Below are 19,198 nucleotides of genomic sequence, written 5' to 3'. Positions count from 1 at the left end.
GTAGATTGCTGCACTGTATGTATAGGGTAGGGAGTGCGTGTGAGATCTTTTCCGGTAGTAATCCTTTCTGGTAATTTAATAGTAAGTTATTTTATACTTTAAAACTCTATCCATCCATTTCTCTTTTTTAACTCTTCCATTGTTCATAATTAGTTCCTTGCTAATTCACTACCGACAAGCGGACTGCAATTAAGCATATTATCTGTCCTTTCACAGTTCTTCATTTGGGTTATTTGATGAGTTTACATTGAAGCAAAAGAGTGAGTTCCATGGCTAGCTTACACTCTATTATCTCTTTTAATCTTATTTTTAAGTACATATTTCAGTACTTTTCTATTTCTCTGTAGTCATAGCTAGAAATCAGCTGTATCCTCCTTACATCTCCAATACAATGTTGTGGTAAATAGATAGTATGCTTCTAACTTTTGAGAAGTGCAATGCCATGAATACAAGGTCTTACAAAAATTTTATTTGGTTGCAGTGTCCATTGAGTAGCTGAGTTCAATTCTGCAGATAATGTTCTAAGGTAGATCTCTGATATAATGATGCAAAACGAGATGAATTCATCAAGGGTGTTTGTCCAATTTTTGTTTTATTTATTTTTAGCTCTGCAAAACATTTACTAATACTTTAGCATTGGTTGATTCATCTCTACCATGTTTAGTCTTTTTGAAGATTCTTTTTATATATCTATATACAGGTTGAGTTTTCCTTATCTGAAATTCTGAAATCTAAAATACTCCAAAAACCAAAATATTTTTCAGGAGCGGCTGAGATAATGACACCTTTAGTTTCTGATGGTTCATTGCACACAATGTTTATTTTATGCACAAAATTATTTTGAAAATATCCTAAAGAATTACTTCCAGGCTTTGTGTATAAGATGTATATGAAACACTGTATTTAGACTTGGGTCCCATTCCAGCATATCTCATTATACTTCTGCTTGGTGTAGTGGTTTGAGTGTTGGACTGTGACTCTGGAGAACAGGGTTTGATTCCCACCTTGGCCATGAAACCAACTGGGTGAACTTGGACAAATTATCTTATCCTTAGAGGAATGCAATGACAAATCTCTTTTGAACAAATCTTGCCAAGAAAACCTCATGATAGGTTCACTTGAGACTTGAAGGTGCCCAACATCATCATCATCATCAACAACAACAAAACATATATGCAAATATAGGCATTCCAAAATCCAAAAAAATCTGAAATCCAAAACACTTCTGGTCTTTATGTAGCAAAGTGGTTATTTCATGAGAAGTCCAAATGGTGGTGGCATGGCCCTCATGCTGCTGTGAGGGTTCAGATACATGAAGGAGTTCCTTGAGCAACTGGAACAATTTGTTGAGAAAAGAATGCATCTTATATCGGTAGGGCAGTCTCAGCATCGCTGCTGAAGTCTTCAAGCTGAGGGGTTTCCAAAACCTACTTGGAGACCACCTTGGCTAGCTCAGGAAGTCACACTGTTGGGCTTTGGAGTGAATAATACACTGACAGAATCCCCATTCCCACCTTAGGTATGCACAGTCGAACTTTGCAGACTGTGAAATAGGGCACCTGCTCAGGGGAATGGAATCCTGATAGATCACTGTGTCTCCTCCTCCCTGCTTTCTGGGTCTTGCATGATACTGAATGAAAAACCTTGGTGGGCATAGCAGAGAGAGAGATTCCCCACCCTCTTCTCCCTCCAGCCAGGTGGTTATGATAAAAGCCAGGGTGCTGTTCTCATCCAGAATCAGTTTCCAAATAGCTGTTGTTTTCCGCAATCATTGACTTGGCATTCAGCAGCTGTACACAGAATTATTGCTGTTACTGGTTGCAGTGTTCCACAATAGTTGCTCATTATTTTTGTTATTAAAAATATTTTGAACAACTGTGTCTTTCTACATAGAGGAATGTGCTGCATTTTTTATATTAAGGAGGATTAACAAGCTAACATTTTGCTGTCTCAGATACTAGTGTAGCTTATTTAGGATATCTTTTCCTCTTCTCTTATGCAGAGGACCCTGGAGTAAGGGCAGCTAAGTAAGGTATGTTCTGTTTATTGGCTTTCTAACTGGAGATTATCCACATGAGGAATTTACATGGCTAGACTGTAGTGATCTGTGACTTCCATAAATATTTGGGTGTGTTGTTTGTTACTATGTCAATATTTGATTAGCTAATTTATCATTATTCTATAAATAATTTGTTGTTGTTGTTATATGTCTTCAAATCATTTCTGACCTATGGAGACTTATGGGGTTTTGTGGGGCCAAGAGTGTATGACATCTGCAATGTCACCCAGTAGGTTTCCATGACTGAGCAGGAAATTGAACCCTGATCTCCAGAGTCATGATCCACTACACACATCTTTTATTTATGAATGTGAATTATGGGATTAAAATAACAAATGTTTAGATTTATTAAATCTTAATTATGTGTGCTTTGACATTATTTTTATTATTTATATTTAGATTTTATTAATATCCTGCTTTTACTTCAGCATGGGACATTATTATTATTATTATTATTATTATTATTATTATTATTAACCTTTATTTATAAAGCGCTATAAATTTACACAGCGCTGTACATACAATCTTTTTAATTGGACAGTTCCCTGCCCTCGGGCTTACAATCTAGAAAGACACGACACAGAAGGAGAAAGGAGTGGTGATGGGGAAGGGGATGAGGGCCAGCAGTTCTTCTCTACCCCCGAGGCCTGGATCAGGGGAGAAGGACTGGAGGGAGGGTTTGGGTTCTTAGTGGATGGTTAATCATCTTCCAGGGAGGCCTGTTGGAGCTAGCCTGCCTCTCTAGTAGGATAATACATATAAAATACATAACAATACAGGAAATTATTTAATAAACAACAAAAGAACATCAAATAGCAAGTGACAATTATGCAATGCCTGGGAACGCTTCTTGGAACAGGATGGTCTTCAACTCCGTTTTGAAGCTGGTTAAAGAAGTGATAGCTCTTGTTCGTGGGGGAAGAAGGTTCCAGGAGTGAGGGGCAGCAAGTGAAAAGGGGCGAATCTTGAGATGGGGCAGAGGAAATCCTGGGCTGGGACAACAGACCTTGACTACCAGAACGGAGGGCCCTAGTGGGAAGGTGAGGAGAAAGAAGGTCTGATAAGTAAGGAGGGGCCAGTCCATGGAGGGCTTTAAATGTTGACAGCAGGAGCTTATACTGAATGCGGAAAGGGAGGGGAAGCCAGTGAAGGGATGCCAACACAGGAGAGATGTGGTCAGAGCGGTGGGTGGAAGTGATAATGCGTGCAGCTGAATGCTGGACAGAGATTAAAGGACGGAGGTGAGAAAAAGGAAGCCCAGCCAGGAGGACGTTACAGTAATCAAGTCGGGAGATCACTAGGGCATTGACCAGGATCTTGGCAGTAGAGGTGGAGAGATAGGGTCAGATTTTGGCAATATTGTATAAAAAGAATCTACAAGCCTTGGCTGTGGTCTGGATCTGAGGGATACACGACAGAGAAGAATCAAAGATGAAACCAAGACTGTGGGCTTGCTGGACTGGTTGAATAGAAATGTTGTCCACAGAGACAGAAAAACAGAGTTGAAGGGTGGGCTTAGGGGGAAAGACAAGAAGTCTTGGACATGTTGAGCTTCAAACGCCGATGGCACATCCACTGCGAGACAGCTGTGAAGCAAGACAAAACTTGCTGTTCAAGCCTTGGAGAAATGACTTAAGATATGTTTTACTACTGCTAGCAGGAAAATTTTGAACTATTCATTTGGTGGTATGTTTATGTCCTTAAAGGATTGAAGAAGCTAAATTTGTTACACCAGTCTTGTATACTATCTCTCTTAGAAAGAGAGCAAGTCAAAATTATTTTAACAAACTCTTTGAAGCTACTAATTAAGTTTCATTCCTGTAAATAACAGATATTAAATTGAGGTATGTGCAAAAAGAGTTCATAAGTCACTGAGGATAAGAATGGAGAATGCTGATTTAATGTTTCAAATTTGGTCTTATATTTATGCTGGTCCATGGCTGTAAGAAATCTTTAATTTAAATGCAAAACATTTTAGCCATTATTTTTATTCCACTTCCAACCGTTGTGAATTAGATAAATTAATAAACCTGTTTTGGAATCAAGGATAAATCAATATCTTTTCAAACCTGTGTACCCCATTTACAGTAAAAGGTTAGGTTATAACTTAGAAACATATCAAGTGCTGTAATAAAAACAAATGACTTCAACATCATGAGTACAAAATAGGGTGGGAGAGGATTTGTCAGGGAGCCATCCAAAATCAATATTACCTTTCATTGCAACCTAGGGCAAAAATAGCACTTAGGCTGCATCTGCACTACAGAAATAACCCAGGTTGACAGCACTTTTACTGCTATGACTCATTGCTATGGAATTGTAGAAATTGTATTTTTTGTGCCACCAGAGCTTTCTGACAGAGAATGCCAAATGTCTCATAGAACTAAAATTCCCAGAATTCCATAGCATTGAACCATGGCAGTTAAAGTGTTATCAGCCTGGATTGTTTTTGCAACTCGGATGCAGCATGATGTGGGAGGAGGAGGAAGGCGCACCAAGGCGAGGCAGAAGGAGGAAGAGGAAGGTGCGGTACAGCATGAGGTGGGAGGAGGAGGAAGCAGTGATGGGGAAGAGGTGGAGGAGAAGGAGGGAGCTCCTCCAAATTGTATTGTCTTCAATGGTGGTGTGGCTGCGCCATCATTGAAGTAAATAGGACTTGAGCATATGCAGGTTTTGGCATCTGCGGGGGGTCCAGAATGGATCCCCTTCATATACCAAGGGCCCACTGTATTTAGAATTTGCAGGCAGAGCACTCTCGTGCTTCACCAGTGCCTCAAGATGTCATAGGATGGAAGCATGGCAGTTAAAGTGGAATAATCACTTTAACAGTGTAGTGTGAATGGGCCCCTAGATTATGCATATCTATGCCAAAATAACAATTACCGGAATTAGGTATTGCCATTCTGAGCTTCCAAGGTATGTCTCTTTACATGTATCCATGAGAAGCAGTATGGTACAAAAATGTATTTTATAGATGTCTTTTCACAAGTAAGAAAGGCTGGGTTATCATTTTTTTTAGCATCAAAAAGGCAGACTGGGGCTATCCTAGTTAGATTTATTTATTTATTTATTTATTTATTTCATTTATAGTCCGCCTTTCTTCCAGAAAGGGACCTGAAAGTTAGAACCTCTCTTCTGTCATTACTGTTTGCTATTAAAAGTAGAGTAAGAACATATAATTACATAATTTAAATGATTTAATGACTGTACAGTTCACCAGGACATTGATGAAGCTAAGTGGAATAGAAGAGACAGTGACTATCATTGTCACTATCTTTGATTGCCAGTTCAATGTTGTTCCATTGCCTGAGGCAGATCTGAGGCACATGGTTCAAATCACTTTAGGAACTTCACCTTTGGGACAGTAGTTTGTGCTTTTCTGGAGAAGTGGGGATGCATTTGTTTTCCATGGGCCTTTGAGGGAAATTCCAGAGAATGAGATAATACGAATCAGTCTCAGTGGGCACTATCTTAAAAGTTAGTACATTTATTGTAGCCTTAGATTTTACAGGCTATGACCTACTTTATTACATGCTGGGGATAAGTGTCTATCTTACTAATGCTAGAAGGACTCTGCAGAGATTTATAGTCAACCTCCTTGCTTTCAAACCCTAGTATCGTCCATAGTAATTAAGCAATCCCCCAAATGTATTTTTAATCTTTAAAAAAAACATTAGCTTTAAAATTGGCTTTTAAAAATAGTTCTTCATCCATTTTTAAAGGTCGTTTCTAATGAGCCAAAACCCTCAGTAATAACTACTAATAACTACTACTGCTACTAACTTCTACTAATAATATGGGGAAACCCAAGAGTGAACTTTAGTTGCAGAACACTTAGCACTGGCACATCTCATGAAGGTGATTTGTACTAGGGAGGAGCAGTCTGCACGGGCCAAAAGGCCTGTGTTCCCCCCAGCCTCACATCCTGTTTGGATGGTAGCAGCTCCATGGCACCCACCTATCCTTTCAGCAGCCCAAGGATTGATCCAGGTTGGGACTTGGGCCAGAATAGCATGGCCTTAGTCAGTGCTATCATGGCCCATCTGCTCAGGGCCAGAGAGAGCTTGCTATCCTTTTGGCAGAAACTGTGCTCTTCACCAGGCTAGGGACCGAAAGAATATTCAAATATTCAAGGGGAAAAAATTAAAAGGAACTTTTCAAGTGTCCAAAAACCCAGACAAGAAGAACCCTCCTGAAGCCCCTTTTTCATTTTGATCCCAGCCCTTGCGTAGACTCAAGTACTACTCCCATCCCTAAAACTCAGATCCAGGAGAGTGGGGATGGGGCAACCCAATGAAGATGATTGTTATAGGCTGTATTCTTTTTTTTTTTTTTTTTCCTCTTCCTTTTTTGTGGGAGGATGGTATAATACATATATTAAACATACAATTTTATATGTATAAAGCAACATTTAAAAACTACATCTAATAAAAACAATACAAAAATACTCTATACAACAACTAATAATACACACATTACAAAATAAAAAACTAAATAACTACTAACTACAATGACTTCCCCCTTTACTGAAAACCACAACCCACAACTGTTTTAATATACTGTCTAATTATGATAACCTAATCATACTTCCACTGTAAGCATATTATTACTATATTACAAAACCTAAAATTGATAACATTTCTCAATCTTTGTCTCTAAAAAGCAATAAGCGCTTTAAAGTCCTTCTTAAAATTTATCAGTGATTTATCCTTCAGTATCAGTTTTAACCATTTTTGCATGTCTTGTTTAATTTCATTCCAGGTCTTAACATAGTTATCATAGAACCAAGTTAGAATTCTTGTTTGAAATATTACCTCCCAGACTTTTTTGTCCACCTTAAACCCAGATTTATTTGACTTTTTTGTCCACCTTAAACTCAGATTTGTCTGACAAATGTATTTGTTGCATTTTCAACATGTTTTTGGTCAAGATAACTGTTTTACTGATTTTAAAACTGGCCTAGTCACTGTGTTCTTTCAAGGTTGAATTTAAAATCTTAATTCTCTCTAACAGGGTCTCAATAATAATAATAATAATAATAATAATAATAATAATAATCACATGTTCATCAGCAAAAGCCTTTTACTTAAAAAAATTACCCTTGATATCTACACCCATAACTTCTTTTTCTTCTGTCACTCTGATGAGAACCTCCAAAACCAGCAAAATCAACAAAGGTGATAAATAACAAACTTGTCTGGTTCCCCTTTGAACCTTGCAGGGTTTTGTCATTTCTTCATTGGCATTGTTGAATGCCATATATCATTTTAACCCAACCAGTAAATTTCCTCTCAGATCCCTCTCTTTTAGTACTGCAAATATAAATAGCCAATATGCATTATCGAAAGAAGTGTCCACATCTAAGAAAATTAAGGCAATTATGCGTCTCATAGTATTCCAGAATGTTTAAAACACTTCTAATATTATCTCTTTAAAAATCTGATTTGCTTTAAAAAAAAACCTGACTGGTTTTATGTATCAAATCCTGGAGAACCTTTTTCAATCTCTCCTAAAATTGTAGCAAAAAATCTTGTAATCTCTATAAAATAAATATATTGGCCTGTAATTGGTTCTTCCAAATCTTGACCTTCTTTTAGAATTAAAGTTATGTAGGCATTATTCCATGAATCTGGGATCTTCAAAAAGAATTAATAATTCATAATCTATTGAAGTGTGCCAGTTAATTGATCTTCTAAAGGATTATAGTATTGATCTGATAATCCGTCAGGGCCCAGAGACTTCCCCATCTTCATTTTTTTTCTTTAAGACTTCAACTATTACAATAGCTTCATTCAGGCTTTTTTCTTTATTCTTCACCAGTCGTCAGCAAGCTATGCTTGTTTAAATACTTTTCTATTTTCTCTGAAATCTGCAATGACTTATACTGAGATGTATAATAAAAATATAATTCTTTCTTGATCTGTTACTTCTTTCTACCTCTTATTTTCAGTATTGATTTCTTTTCTTAATTTATATGCTAGCCATCTTCCAAGTTTGTTTGCCAATATGAAATATTTTTACTTTTCATATCTCATCTTTTTTTCTGTCTTCAACCATGTTCATATATATTTGTTTCTGTAAAAAAATCTTGAATCAGATTCTTTTCCTGAAGGATTCTTTGTAAATCCCTCCTCTTTTTAATTGTATCTGCAACTGTTAGTAATTTTTCTCATCTTTCCCCTTTTTAAACTTCATATTCTGCTGAATATAAAAAGCCTCTCATAAATGTTTTGTTGACATCCCAAACCATCCTAAAGTCAATACTTTTATTTAGATTGTCTTTAAAAAAATTAAGTGTTTTCTTAGACTTAGATATCACATGATCATCATGTAACTATGCTTCATTACGTGTCCAGTTTAAGCTTCTTGCCTTGTTAAATAATATTAAAGCTACTAAGTTATGATTTGAACAAGTTTTTGGAATAATGTCAATTTTTTTAATTTGATGACATAAGGATTTTGATATTAAAAACATCAGTTCTAGAAAGAGATTTGTGTTTTTTTTGGGGGGGGGGGGGCTGTTTCCATACTTGAAACTCCTACTATGGACACCATTGTACTATGTCGTATTTATTGGGACTTGAGCATCTACTGATTTTGTTATCAGCAGGGAGTCTTGGAACCAAACTCCAGCAAATAACAAAGGCCCATTGTGTATACTTACAAGCACCAGTTCTTTACCATTGATCATCAGCCTCTTTGCTGTAGCAGTAAATCCCTTGTCTGTCTTCTCACAAAATAAATGATCGCACATCTCTTGGCAAATTCCTGTCTCTGGCCACTCTCAAATCCAGTCTGAAGATTTTATTCCAAACTTTAGGTCTTTCCAGCAGCTTAATCAAGGCACCCACCATTCTGCCTTCATTCTATTGTTCTGATAAGCCAATAACTTTTATACAGCTTTCTCTGTCTCACCTATGCATAAATCCAGGAGTGCAGTTGCATCCGCATCATATTCCCCATCTTATATCAGTCTTTCCGTAGCATCCTCCAACTTTTGGGTTTTAGTTTCTAAATCCTCCAATTTCTGATTTACTTGAGTCATTTCAGATTATATCTTCTCTAAAGATTGTCTTAATTGAATTAAAATTCTGCATTAAAATCTTTTCTCCTCTACTTGATTTTATCTGGAACTTGCAAATTAGGCTCTGCCATTTTAGTAGTTTGCTTTATAGATTGTATTCTTTCTGCTTGAGCCTTTGCTTGAAAAGCCATTTTTCTAGATTGCATTCCAATTTATAAAATTGCTCAAATGACAGCTGTCAAACTAAGTCAAATCTTTTTTCTTGCAGTAATTCTTCTTGACCACACGATGTTGCTACTGGGTCAAACTTTCTTTCTGTCTCTCTCTCTCTCCAACTCTTCCTGCACTCTATTATAGGAAGGTGCCACATAATCAATGACCTTTGCTTTATCTGCTTGCTAGGTTTTAAAAAATCCTTATTTATACTAGCACTTTACTGACCGGACACTTTCTTCAATTCTTTTCTTCATTATAAATTTCAAAATGTTTAAATCTTCTCTCAAAATGATCTACTGTATATATTTGGCTACAAGTTGACTTCATGAATAAGTCGAGGGCAGATTTTGGAGCCAAAATTATGGAATTTGGCATGACCCATGGATAAATCGCGGGTAAAACTTTGGGGCTCAGGATAGTTTTGCTTCGCCGCCCATCTGCCCTCCTTTGGTCGTCTGCAACCGGCACACTTATCTCCTCACAGAAGGTGGAGGAGGAAGAGACAAGCAGGATGGCTGTAAACATCTGAGAGCAGGTAGATGGGCAGTAATGGACCCTTTCTTCACCACCACCAGACAGCCATCTCTTTGGAAAAAAGCTGGGCGGTAAAGGAGCCTTGGGTGGCAAACAGTCACCTTTAGTTCTCCTCTGCTGCCTGGCATTACTATAGAGACCTGTGTATAAATTGACCTAGGGTTTTTGAGGTTATTTTTAATGTATACATGAGTATCTATAATAGCTTCGTGCTGGCCAATTGGCCGTAATAAAGTTGTTGTTGTTGTTGTTGTTGTTGTTGTTGTTGTTGTTATTATTATTATTATTATTATAGCTTGTTTTAAGCTGTTTTAGTGGGAAACATTTACATCTGCCCCCCTAGCACTGTTACTAATGGGCCACTCTTGCAACGCCATTCCAACCTCAGATCCTTCTGCATAGCTACCATATGGCTATCATGTCTGCATCATTTTGAACCAGCTATCAGAAAGTAGTTAGTAAGATCATAGCCTTCCCTCCCCTCTCATGCATGTGCTGGCAGAGGAGTGGGTAGGTGGGGAGGGAGCCAAGAGAGCATTGTGAAAAGCTACAGCTTTGCTGATCCTTGCCTTCCTCTCCCCCTCCTGTTATTGAAAGAGGAACGGGGAGCCAAGAGAGGATTGTCCAAGGATATAGCCTTCCTTGATCTTCTCTTGGCAACTTCTAACTGCCCCCCACAACAACAGGAGGTCAGGGGGAAGACAAACTAGGATCCTCTCTCAGCTTCTCACACCTTTGTGACATTATGTGGGGGTGGGTCTTCCCTCTTTATCACAAGTAACTTTCTCCTCTATGCAGGACTTCTCCCAAAATGCATTGTTTTCAAAGACATTTGGCAGGAGGGAGAAAGCTACAATAGGCCATTACTCACTTTCTCTTTCACATTTTATTGGCAGATTAGTAATAAAAGTTAAACTCTTTTCATTTATTTTCACTTCTGTGCATTTCTGTTTAACTACATTAGCACACACACAATTGCTCCCAGGATTGACTTTTGCTAAATTTAAAATGAAGTAAGCGCAGTGAGGATACAGCTGAATTTTATAAGCGATTGCTGAATTTGTTTGCTTTCAGAGAAACATGTTATTGGCAAGTATAGTCTCTGGGGATCTCTGGTTTCAGCTCCTAAACTGGAATAAGAAACATCCACACAGTATTTGCATTATTAAAAGCAAACATCATTGCTGTGTTAGATATTGGATATTTATTAGCCTCCTTTCCTTTTATAACCCATTTCGCTGCGGGGAAGGCTAAGATTCTCGAGCCTACATTTAATTTCAGACTAGTGTCTCTCAATCTAAAGTAATCAAACTCTTCTTATTACAAATCTTAAGCACCCAGGATTTTAAAGTCTATTTATGTAGAAATGCAATTACAACAACATGAGGCCTTTGGTGGCAAGGGTGGCAGTGGATAATAAAGCCAGCAGTACTATTTAATCTCTTCTTCGCTGTTAAGTTAGAAATTGTAGGCAGTTCTTGGCCTTTAGACTAACAAACCAGGAAAGATTTCTGGATATCAGCTTTTCTGCTTATTGAATATTCTATTTTATAGCCGAGAACTTAAGAAGTTCAGAGGCAGCAATGAACCAGGAACTAAATCTTAGAAATGAGATGGAACCTTGCTGGCTGCATTCCAGCATATCAGTCCTCTGCCTATGCCAACGTTTTGCCTTTGTCAGCTGTGATGAGAAAAGGTGCCCTACATGCTGTCAGAGCTCCATCTGCTGCAGAGTTTCATCTGCTGGCAATAGGAACCCCATTTACATGATGCAATCTCCTTTACCACCAAGCTCTATTTTTTTCTTGTCCAAGTCTGCTAGGTTTACATTTGTGTTCCTTGCAGTGAGCCTAAATGGTCTGCCAAAAGGACACACAGTGGATTGAGGTGGGAAACTTGTGGCCCTCTAGATGTTGCTGGATTGCAACAGCTGTCCCCCTTCATCTGATTTGGGCTTATAGGAATTTAAGCCCAACACCATCAAAACAGTCACATTTTCCCACTCCCTAGTAGCTGCTTCCTGCAGGCCCCTATACTTATAGAATGGCACTTTTCATTTTTTTTATGCATTATATATTTTCCAAAGTAGTAGTTGTTTGCTGTCAAGTCAGCTTTGACTTACGGTGACTCTTTGTATGAGATTAATACAGATCTACAGGGATGTGCTTTAGATTGTATTTTGGTACTATGATTGATTTAGTATACTTCTTTAGGTTTTCTCTAAATTTTTATATTAGCATTGCTGGTGTGTACCACAGTTTCTACTCCTGGCCTCTTTTGTTTATTTGCTTTTTTGCAGAGAGAATGGAGCCTCTCTTATGTTGTCTATTTCATTGCTACTTTAGCTATCTAATGTGGGGGACCAGCATTCCTCCCCTTCAGTATGAATAGGTAACATAATTCTATCCATTGGCTACAGTTGCCTCTTTCTTTCTTGGAAACTCTCCAGAGTCTAGCTGCTAATGGCTTGTAAACTGTCACTGGGCAGCACTGGTCTATTTGATTTCTAAGCTGACCATGCAGTGACATCACGTATGTAGATGTTTGTTGGCTTGGGTTGCCTGAAGAATTTGTTTGCAGTGAACAGACTGTTGGCCTCACAAAATTTGCTAGTCACTCACTTGGTTCTTTTCTTGATCCCAAACCAAATTCTCTGACAGTGTCTGATTTCATTCTGTTTTGCACTTTCTCAGTTGCCTATGATTATCTATATATCTTGTTTTGGTATGTGATCAGTTTTCCCCCTAAATCTTTCAGTGTCCCTGGAGATTATCACACAGGGACGGGATAGGGATGGGATCGTTCCCCTGTCCTTATCCTGTCCTTGACAGTGCGAATGGCAGCTGGCGCAAAAGGCTTTCACACTGGCAGCACCAATCCTGTCATTAAACTTCACTGCAATAACAGGAAATTTTGTTAATACAAAATGCCAGCCGATGTTGCTTTAATGACAGTTTAATGATGGGTTATTAACACGATCAGTGCAATTTCATGTGAAAGCCTTTGGCACCATTGCTGTCATTCATGCTTCCCGGACAGTATAAGTGCGAACGACATATGAAAGTCCCTCTCACGATTGAGCGGGAAAGACGGGACAGTGAGAAGAGAGGGATGGGATGTTCCTCGTGTGATCATCTCCTTTGTCTTCTCTCTGTGTAGATGTAGTGAGTACCTTCTGAACAAGGATTTCATCTTGTGATATAGTCTCTTGCTTAATTTTGGATTGTCTGATCATAGTTTTTTCAAGGTAAAAGACATTCAGAAATGGTTTATCATTGCCTCCTTCTGTGAAATACAAAAAAAGAAAAGAAAGAAAGAAAGAAAGAAAGAAAGAAAGAGTTAACTAGAATAACATTAGAGAGTTTCATTGTCCCTGAGAGGTCCTTTGCCAATGCCACTTCCCACCACTGCTGCTCCCCAGTAGCTTTCCTTTACTGTAGAAAAGTGTTTGGCACATTTAGTCTGGCTCGTCAACAAAGGCCTGTCTGACTTGACAGACCCTACCCACAGCAATGTTACTATAAGCATGGTCTTTTGCCTCGTAGAAGCATGCAATCCCATCACACAGAAAAGTAGAACCATGATGGTAGGATTCCCAGTTATTACCTTTTTATATAGAAGATCCTATATTTAGGGCCTTGGAGCATGATTCTATGGCAAGGCTGTATGGTTTGCCATAAATCCCTTGAACCAATGAGGGTACATCAGTGGTTGGTATGGCAGTATTCTTTCTCCTCTCCAGCTGCGGAGGCTAAGTGGCCAAGCCATCGTGTGACATTTTTATCTTGTGATGGATGGCACCTCAATGAAATTTCCACAAAGCTTTTGGTTCCTGCAAGATAACCACAAGATCTTGTGAAGGGCCCTCTTTTTGTGAGACTTGAGGCATCCTTCTTTAAGCCTGTCACATGTGTCCTGGTCAGACTTGACCTGGCCAGACAGAGTGTCCTCTATCTCATTTTGCTCTGGATAAAACATAGCAACCCTCCAAACCCTCCATGGTGGGTCTCCATGGAAGCCACCAGTCTTCTAAATGTGGCAGAAATGCCTGATGTGAACTAGTACACTTTTCTCCATTAGTATAAAGCAGGTGTGAAAAAGAGGATACAAAATCAAATATCTAAGAATTTATTAATGTTCCCTGAAAAAAAGGGTAAAGTGACAAAACACTTTGATGACTTATGCTACTATACATGATGCAATCCCTGGACTGAATGCCCCAATGTAGGTAGAAGGGGGTGAATTTGCTGCCCCCTCCCATAAACGTCAGGGAGAAGTCTAAACAGGGAGGAGTCTTTCTCAGTAGACCCCCTTTATAGGCTGCAGCTGGACTGGTCTTCTGAAGATGATGGTTCTGGCTTGTGTCTTCAGGTGCCAACACTCTCAGGACCTTGGAGAGTAGCCCTGCCCCTTGACCCTCAGCAGTCTCTTCTGAGGAGCCTATTGTTTCTGGGGACTCATTAGTGGCTGTGGGTTCTGTGACTTCCTGAACCCACCACATCCATCACCACCCTGACCATCCATGTGGTTCCCTAAATGGTCCCCCAGTCCCCCAAGACAGCTTTTCACCCAAGGAAAGCTTATCCATCCCTGCGGGATAGGTGACATACTCAAGTATATTGTTGTGCAGGATGTGAAGTGTCCTTGGATATCATAGAAAGATATTGTGCTTCACTTAACGCTGCCTTGAGCTTTCTTGCAACTGAACAGCAAGCAGCTGTGCATTACACATTCAGGGTGAATTTTTTTGAGAACGCTTTGTCTGTAGGAAAAAACTGATCAACCTGTCTTTTGCCTCCTGTCAAGAAAACAGTTTAAGGCTATGTCTCAGGCTGCATTGTGCTGGGCAATTAGGTGGAAACCTTCCTGCTGCCACATGAGACTTGTGGGTAATTGCCAGCAGGCACAGTGGGCTTAAAAGGGGTTGGGGATATAAAGATGACAGGAAGAAGACTGAATCGATGTTGCTAGGAAATCAAGTCTGGTTCGCACAGGGATGGTAAAACTATATCTGGGATGTCTGACTTCAGACTAGAGGTATGAATGTGTCTTTCTACTCCTCTCCAAAACAAAAAAACAAAAAACAAAACAGAAACCAAAGCCTTCTATAAAGAAAACTAGCTATTAGGTTCTGGTCAGGTTTTCTTCCAAAGATTTAGTTTACGGTGTGAAATTAATTTTTTGGTGTGGAGAAACATTCATTTGTATAAGCAGGTCCCTATGTGCAGGCAGCTATGCATAATTTTAAATGCATCATTATAAATTTACCAGTTTTGCTATTTTGTGCTTCTTTTAGAAAGTTAATAGCAAATGTGCAGGAGAGGCTGATTTTTTAAAAAAATTTCTTCTTCTAATGCAATCACAACAAAAACCATTAGATAATGCTGCTGTTATTCTTAGGGGGGGAATGCTGTCACTAGTGTCTCATCTGTTTTGTCCCTCTGACAAATTAACATTTTAGCTACTGATGTGTGTGTTTATATGTATGCTAGGAAACACCTCATCCTATAGTTGTATGTTCCCACACAAAATGCACACAATGTTATACACAGAAAACCAGCATGTTGGGGCAATTTCTCTCCCCAACATCTAGCTGCTGTGAGAAGGAAGTTGCCCAATAAGACAACAACACAGAATTGGAGGAAAAGGCCACAGCACAAAGGGTAGGGTTGGCCCAAAGCATAAGATCTGGATCTGGAAACATCAATCAACACCCCAGTTGATTGATGTAAGGCGCATTCAGTTGTATGTCTTTTGCTTACAGCATGCTGTGGTACTGTACAAACACTAGTTTATGGCCTCAGAGAAAACTGCATTTTAAACCCATACTAGTGTAGTATGGATTGTTGGGAGCCACATGTTGTCAGCTCTGGACACAATTCAAACTGCTTCCCCTTCTAGGTGCATGTCTACTAGTTAAGAAAAAACTTTTGATAAGGAAAATATTGATTTGGAATGTGTGGATTCTCTCTCTTCCTCTGCAGCCCTGTTGCTTTGTCCCAGATAATTTCAAACATTTAATTAATTTGGATGGTTAAATGGAAAATGTTGATATTAGTTAGAAAATGAAGATACAAATTAACTTTAATTAGAAATGCTTAGTTTAACTGTGCAGGCATCTTGTCTGAACGTACCCATCCCCACACAGAATTTATAGCTGATAAATTATGCTAGTTCACCTGTACTGCCGTATTATGGGAGGGCGGGGGTGGCAGAAGAACATGAAAAGTATTATCCAGAGTCTAAGGTAACAGAAAGTAGAAGAGCAAGCTGAAAATAACAATAACAATGTTTTAATTTAATCCCAAGAGGATAGTGTATTAGGAGAAAGATTCAGAATCCCTTTACAGGACAGAACTGAATCTAGGAACTTGTAAGTACAAATGGAGTCTCCCTTATACAGGATTCTGAAATCCAAAATGCTCCAAAGTCCAAATTGTCCAGATGGATGGGTGAGATAGTGACACTTTTGCTCTCTGGTGGTTCATGCACAAAATAATTATAAATATTGTGTATGAAATTAGCTTCACACTACGTGTACAGTGTGCTCTTGCTATCCACAGGGAACCGTTCTGGACCCCCCACTCCATGGGTAGCAAAAAATGTGGGCTCTTATTGAAAAAGCTGGGGCTTGCCATCCGTGGAAGCTCAAGCCGTGGATGGCAAGCCTGCGGTTGGTGCGGGTGCACTATATAAGCCGGGTATATTCAAAACATAAATGAATTTCATGCTTAGACTTGGGTCCCATCTCCAAGATATCTCATTATGTATATCAAAATATTCCAAACTTTGAAATCCAAAATACTTCTGCTGCCAAACATTTCAGATAAAGGAGACTCAACCTTTAGTATAAGCCTATCTTAATTTTTATGAAATCTATTTATAAAGCCCACAGATGGAGATATTAATCCTCACAGGCTCAATTCAGACACCAGCAGGCAGTTCAGCCTACACTATAAATATTACAAAACAGATCCTTCCCGTGGAATACAGTGATATTAGCTAGGCAGTCCTGTGTCACAAGCTGCTATGAAGGTTTAAAGTATGTCATAGTCCTCAAATCTAGAGAATACACTGCTGAGGAAACTCACAAGGCTAACCCTCTGTGCTTCATGGTTGTTACTCTGGCTGTTAACTGGCCTGCAGAGTTAAATTAAGTACTCCTAATTAAAGTTAATTTGTATCTTCATTTTCTAACTAATGTCAAGATTCACCATTTAACCTTCCAAACAGAGGCAATTAAATGTTTGAAATTATCTGGAGCAAAGCAGCAGGGCTGCAGAGGAAGGGGAAAATCTGCACATTCCAAATCAGTATTTTCCTTATCAAAAGTCTTTGGTAACTATTAGACACTCACTTAAAAAGGGAAGCAGTCTGAATTGTGTCTGGAATTAGACAAATGAGACTCCCAATACACTAGTATGGGTTTAAAATGTATATTTCTCTGTGTTTGGACACTACCACAGCATGCTGAAAGCAAAAGGTACAAAACTAAATGCACCAGCATACCAAACGATTACTTGCACATATTTTGTTCACAAAGATTTGTATCTCATATCATTTACTGAATCCCTCTTAGACTTAAGGCCAATGTAGCTTCCTTTCTGGTCAGTCCTCCAAAATTCTGCCACTTTGATTTTGACCGGAATAGGCATTTACCTTGTTTGTGGGAAGGCAATTGAAATCACCTATTACTGTTTCTCCGAAGGCATTTGAGAAGTAGACATAGGTCTACGAAAGCTCATGCTATCAACTTCTTTCTTTAGTTAGTCTCAAAGATGCTATAAGATCTCTGTAGATGTTTCTCCTTTGTAACTATTTCCAGGGAGTTGAACTTTTAGTCTTTTGTAGCAAGACTAAAGAAGAATCTTGTGGCACTTTAAACAGTAACACATTTGTTAATGGCATTAGCTTTCATGGAGCAGACTGCCGAGCTAATTTGTTATTTGATAGAAGAGAATAAGCCTGCTAAAAACAGGAAAATCATCCACAGATTGTTTCTTAGCATTTTACTCATAGTTTTCAAGGTGAAATGGAAGGAACTTAATGTTAGGTAAGCTGTAGATAGAGAGTTTTGCCCACTTTCATTGACTCCCCAAAGAAAACCCAGAATTGACTTATGTTTGTGGAAGTCTGGGTTAACACATAACAGCATTTTCCATTGCGCATCTACCCTGGAGGTTTGCTCTGTATTCTGCAATCGATAGATCTCATTCAAAGTCCTAAATCCCTTCCCTAGTGCTTTGTGTATTTCCAATGTTTTCAATTCATGATTTGAGGGAAAGTAAAACTGAGGAATGAGACAAATCTCTGCAGCTTTCAACACATTTAATGCTTTAGCAGTTATACAGACAGGCCATCATACAATGGTTGAGGTTAAATCTGATTCTCCAGAAATGTATCAGTCTTGCAGTTATGAAATGAAAAACAATCTTAACTATAATTGCTCCATCCTATGAAACCTTGGATTTGTAGTTTAATGAAGTTCTTGGTATTCTCTACCAGAAAGTCCCAAAGTTGTGGATCAAGGGAGTGGATCAGATAATTCTTAGTTTCTCATCTAACTCTAAACCCCTGAATTCCATAGGATGAAACCTTGGTAGTTAAAGTGGTATTAAAATACGATAACTGTATAGTGTGGGTCATATGGCTATGATTGGCCAAGGCTCTAGGCTCCTGTATCTGTTGGGTAAGCCTTTAAAACACAGTCTTAAGCTGTTAAAGAAGCAGCATGCCACTTAAGAGCCCTGAGACACTTAACTGCATCTAGCTAGATAGAATTCAGAGACATAGGAGTTTACCACACTCCTTACCTCCCACTCTGCTCCCGTCACCCCAGCGTCACCGATCTGTGACGGGAGCCTCATGGTGGGATCGCGGATGGTGCTTTTAAAGGGGAAAGTTTCTGTTTTCATCATGGAAGCGTTATTGTAATTGTTTAAAAAGGGGCCCTTTTTAAATAACGGATTAAATCATTATTAAATAAGGACCCTTTTTAAAACAAGTATGAGAACGTTTCCATGACAAAAACGAAAGTGTTCCCCTTTAAAAGTGCCATCTGTGATCCCACCAGGAAGCTCCCATTGCAGATCGGTGATGTTGGCGCGATGGGAGCAGAGCGGAAGGTAAGTAGTGTGATAAACTCCATAGTCATGTTACAGTGGAATATCAGTATCCAAAAAGTTCTTGTAACACATTTCAGACTAACTGTGGAGGTTGTAGCATAAACTTTAGTAGACTTAGGTCTGCTTCCTCACTCCATGCATCTGAGGAAGTAGATCTAAGTCTATGAAAAGTTATGCTACAACATCTTTTGCACAGTTAGTCTCAAAGATGCTACAAGATATTTGCATATTGCATATTGA

The 19,198-nt window shown here is 38.8% G+C and overlaps 1 protein-coding gene across 2 annotated transcripts in view; it reads left to right on the top strand.

Moving 5' to 3' along the window:
• The window catches only part of TMEFF1 (transmembrane protein with EGF like and two follistatin like domains 1), a 104,385-nt gene that overhangs the window by 46,320 nt on the left and 38,867 nt on the right, over positions 1 to 19,198 (top strand). The window lies entirely within an intron of this gene.

This window comes from Sceloporus occidentalis, unplaced genomic scaffold, assembly GCF_023333645.1.
Source record: "Sceloporus occidentalis isolate IW3139 unplaced genomic scaffold, rSceOcc1.0.p SCAF_3, whole genome shotgun sequence".
Lineage (NCBI taxonomy): Eukaryota > Metazoa > Chordata > Lepidosauria > Squamata > Phrynosomatidae > Sceloporus > Sceloporus occidentalis.
This window is presented reverse-complemented; position numbering and strand designations above follow the sequence as displayed.